Raw genomic sequence first — 4,971 nt, 5'->3', positions numbered from 1 at the left:
AGTTATCATCTCCATGAAGCTGTATTTAAGATCTATTTGTTTAGTCCCTAGTACTCTCACATCTTTAATGGACTGTTTATATTTCTTACTGGACATCTTATAGACATCTTAAACTCATGATGTCAAAAACACAATTTTACAAAGTAGTATAACAATTATTCAAAAAAGGAAGGATGGTGGAATCAGTTGCATAATATCCAACACTTTGAAAAGATCACTCAGTTACAAATATAATTTGAATATTAGTAAGTTAAATAGAAATATTTTATTTAATTCAATAGGTTTACTTCTTATGAATTTATTGCTCTTCATATCTTGATACTAGCAGAACTTTGATTTTTTATTGGTCTGTTTCAACTTTTTTCTCTAGGTTAATTAAAAATTAGAACTATTAAAATAAGGCTTTACAGATGAAAAAAAAATCAAGGCTTACAGAGGTTATATGATTCACCTGGAGTTACATGGTTAGAGAGTATCAGGTGGGATTTAAACTCTGCCCTTAAGTTTGGGTGTTGTTTCCCCTAAACTGCATCAGTCCAATGAACTGAAGCTCCCTCAACAACACTATTCTCTACTACTGATAAGGCCAAAGATTTTAACACCCGTCATACAATCTTTTGTAGGCCTTTCCCCTTACCCATGAAAATAAACAAATCTCTTGAAGTTTCTGATACATATGGCATATGGAAGCTCAGGGGAAAGTTGAGTTTTAAGTTGTTCCCCAATCCTACTCAAGGTATAAATTAAAATCCAGTCAAAAATCAAAAAACAAAATCATTCTTTCATTGCATTGATAACTGGTAATTCCTGCTACGATTCCTAACTAGTTTAGTACTGAAGCCTAAGAAATTCATATTCTCCTTTCAGGTAGTAAAATAAGATAAGAATGGGGTTGGGAGACCTTAAACTAGCAAAGATCAAATACAACAATTAAAAAAAAAAGTTATTCCATTAAAACATTATTCTATTGCTTCATTGTACAATTGATTCTAAAATTTCTAAAACTAAATAAGTGAAGCTAAAATGCTATCAGATTCTACCAAATTGGAAATGTTTTAATTAAAGGTCATTTTCTGCAAGAGACTTTTCCTGATCTTGCCATTCCTTGATCCCTGGAACTGCTAGTATTATCCCTCTGAGACTTGCCTACCATGCAAGCAGAGGTTTTACTATGTGGTTGATAAATAAAAAAGTGCAAAAGCCTTGGCAAAGATTATTCCATTCACCACTGGTACAAGGAATGTGTACCTGCTTATAGATAACATGAAATTGAAAGATGAACAATGCTTGTTGCACAAGAACTGAGGAGATAACACATCCAAATAACAACTATGAGTGAAACAAGGCTTCCAAACAAAGAACAGCTTACAGAAGTCGGGGCTGCTTATACATTATTTCTATAGTGATCACAGTGACAAGAGCACTGTGAAGCTAGTATATTTTGCAATCAAAAGTATATAATCAACAAGTCTGTGTTACTTGCAGTAGTATTGAGTGACAGGCTTATGGCAATACAATTTTCACTTTCAGAAAAGTGCCATGTGCAACCATCATCAATGTGTATGCTCCCATCATGAAAAATCATAATGAGATCAAAGAAAAAATATGAAGACCTGAAGATCAATGTGAAAAAATAGGACAAATTTTTAGTTCTGGATGACATTAAGTGCAGAGTAGACACAGAGTATCAGACATGGCAGGGAGTTATTGGGATGAATGAAATCTAAAGCAGGAACAGCAAAGGTTGTACATCTCATGCCATTCATTACTAACACTGTTTTCTGTTTACCTAAATGCAATAAAACTACATGTGTTCCCTTGAAACAAATATTGGTTTTTAACAAACTATGTCATTCATTATAAGTAAAAGAGACAGGATATGAGTGACTAATGTGATATGTAGTGTAGAGTGCTGGACCAATCATAGACTTATCCTGTCCAAAAGCTGAAAATTCATATTAAGCAAAAGTGCTGTCCCCAAGCCAAGATGACTACCAGAAGGCTCAATTTAAACAGATTAGAGCACTTCTTCATGGGTGAAGAGTTAGTTGTTATCTTGTAATTGAATGAACACATGGTTAGCAATAGTGGATCTGAAAAAACATTGGGCAGCTTTTAGAAATTTAATCTATAGTACGGTATTTATTCACCTAGCATATAATATTCTCAAACATAAATTGGTTTGACAGAAATGATTAGAAAATTCAGAAGCTACTAAGAAAAAAATAAAGGATTTTCCAGTAGGATAGTTTATCTCTAAAAAGACAGAGTTTAAACTCCATCAAAATAAAGTACAAGCAAAGCTTAGAGAGACATAGTGTTCTTGAATTTAATAAGAAGGCAGATGAGGTAATGGCTGCAGCGGCCGCGGGTAATGGCTGCAGCGGCCGCGGGGGAGGGCCAAGGAGGGGCGGGCGGCGGGGCTGGGAGGCGGCCCCCGGCTCCGGGCACGAGCCTTTAAATTCCCGGGCCGGGCCGGTGCGCCAGCTCAGGAGTCTGCAGCTGTGGGAGGCTGAGGGAACCGAGCAACCGCCGCCCCGGTGTGTCCATGCCGAGGACGCCGCCGCTGCACCACCACCCCCAGAAACGTCCGGAACGCCGCCTCTGGTATAATCATGTTTGAAATCAAGAAGATCTGTTGCATTGGAGCAGGCTATGTTGGAGGACCTACGTGTAGTGTCATTGCACATATGTGCCCTGAAATTAGGGTCACAGTTGTTGATGTTAATGAATCTAGAATCAATGCTTGGATTTCAACCACACTCCCAATTTATGAGCCAGGACTTAAAGAAGTAGTTGAATCCTGTCGGGGGAAGAATCTCTTTTTTTCTACTGACATTGATGCTGCAATCAGAGATGCTGATCTTGTGTTTTTTTCTGTTAACACACCAACAAAGACTTATGGAATGGGAAAAGGTCGGGCCGCCGATCTGAAGTATAGCGAAGCTTGTGCCAGACGGATTGTACAGAACTCCAATGGGTACAAAATTGTGACTGAGAAAAGCACTGTTCCAGTCAGGGCAGCAGAAAGTATACAGAGAACATTTGATGCAAACACAAAACCTAACTTGAATTTACAGGTGCTCTCCAATCCCGAATTCTTGGCAGAGGATACAGCAATCAAGGACCTAAGGAACCCTGATTGGGTACTGATTGGTGGCGATGAAACCCCCGAGGGGCAGAAGGCCTTGCGTGCCCTTTCTGCTGTCTACTAACACTGGGTTCCCAAAGAAAAGATCCTCACAACCAACACCTGGTCTTCAGAGCTTTCTAAGTTGGCAGCTAATGCTTTTCTTGCCCAGAGAATTAGCAGCATTAACTCTATCAGTGCCCTATGTGAAGCAATGGGAGCTGATGTAGAAGAGGTGGCAACAGCCATTGGGATGGACCAGAGAATTGGAAATAAGTTTCTGAAAGCCAGCATTGGCTTTGGTGGGAGCTGTTTCCAGAAAGATGTTTTAAATTTGGTTTATCTTTGTGAAGCTCTGAATTTGCCTGAAGTAGCTCGTTATTGGCAACAGGTAATAGATATGAATGACTACCAGAGAAGAAGATTTGCTTCCCGGATTATAGACAGTCTGTTTAATACAGTCACTGACAAGAAGATAGCTATTTTGGGTTTGCATTCAAAAAGGACACTGGAGACACAAGAGAATCCTCTAGTATCTACATAAGCAAATATTTGATGGATGAAGGTGCACATCTCCATATTTATGATCCTAAAGTACCAAGGGAACAAATAGTTGTAGATCTCTCCCATCCTGGTGTTTCAGAGGATGACCAAGTGTCCCGACTGGTGACCATTACAAAGGATCCATACGAAGCATGTGATGGAGCCCACGCTGTTGTCATTTGTACTGAATGGGATTTGTTCAAGGAATTGGATTATGAACGTATTCACAAAAAAAAAAAAAAATGCTGAAGCCAGCCTTTATCTTTGATGGTCGACAAGTCCTCGATGACCTTCACAACGAGTTACAAACCATTGGCTTCCAGATTGAAACAATTGGCAAGAAGGTATCTTCAAAGAGAATTCCATACGCACCTTCATGTGAAATTCCAAAGTTCAGTCTCCAGGACCCGCCAAACAAGAAACCAAGAGTCTAGGTCATGTCGTTGCTGTATTTTTAGTATTGCAGAATCCTGAATACCCATATTATGTTAAATAGCAAACCAATGAAGTGTTTTTAAGGAAACAAAACTTATTTTTTTAGTGATTCAAATCAAGTTTTTAAAAGCTACATGGCTGGTAGCATACCTAGTCATCTTAAATGTAGATCTATTTTCTCTATATTTTTATAATATTTTGTCAGTTGTTGAATGAGCAAATGGGAAATAAGTATGATCTTAATGGTATCGATTTTTGTAAAAATTAAACTTCAGATTTCTTATTTTAAAATAAAAAAAAGAAGGCAGATGAAATCCAATTGGATGCTGACAGTAATGATCGAAAGAGGTTTTATGCTACCTAAAAGGCTGTTTATGGGTCAAAGACTTATGGTGCATCTCAACTACTCAGTGCTGATGGAACCAAGATGATTAATGATAAAAACATGATCCAGGATAGATAAGCTGAATTCTTCCATAAAGTTCTTGACAGACTATCAGCAAGCAATGTAGAGATCCTTGGCCATATACTTCAGCTTCAAGAAAATAACCGAAGAAAATATTTTTAATGGTATTAGGTTTTCCCTGAGTTGGAAAGTGCTTGGTGCTGATTCTATGCTGATTTTATTCCATTTGATAATTTTTAGGAAGGAGTCCACTGCTCAAATAAAAGCTGGCAGAAATCTTCTGGATTATATGGTAAAAGGAAGTTATTCCAGGAGTTCAAGGATATTTCCATTGTCCATCTCTAGAAAAGAAAAGGAAATATATTGTCCTGTGACTATCACAAGGAATTGTCTCTCTTAGTCAATGCTGACAAATTATTACCAGAGTCCTAAATGGTTACCTACCTAGCAGCCAGTG

General features: G+C 38.0%; 1 pseudogene; it reads left to right on the top strand.

The window, feature by feature from the left end:
- The first annotated feature begins 2,560 nt into the window (after positions 1–2,560).
- LOC141562921 (UDP-glucose 6-dehydrogenase pseudogene) lies at positions 2,561–4,336 on the top strand (annotated as a pseudogene).
- The last annotated feature ends 635 nt before the right edge of the window (positions 4,337–4,971 follow it).

Source organism: Sminthopsis crassicaudata, chromosome 3 (genome assembly GCF_048593235.1).
Source record: "Sminthopsis crassicaudata isolate SCR6 chromosome 3, ASM4859323v1, whole genome shotgun sequence".
Lineage (NCBI taxonomy): Eukaryota > Metazoa > Chordata > Mammalia > Dasyuromorphia > Dasyuridae > Sminthopsis > Sminthopsis crassicaudata.
Note: the sequence above shows the minus strand (reverse complement) of the source record. Positions and strands in the feature narration are given on the sequence as shown.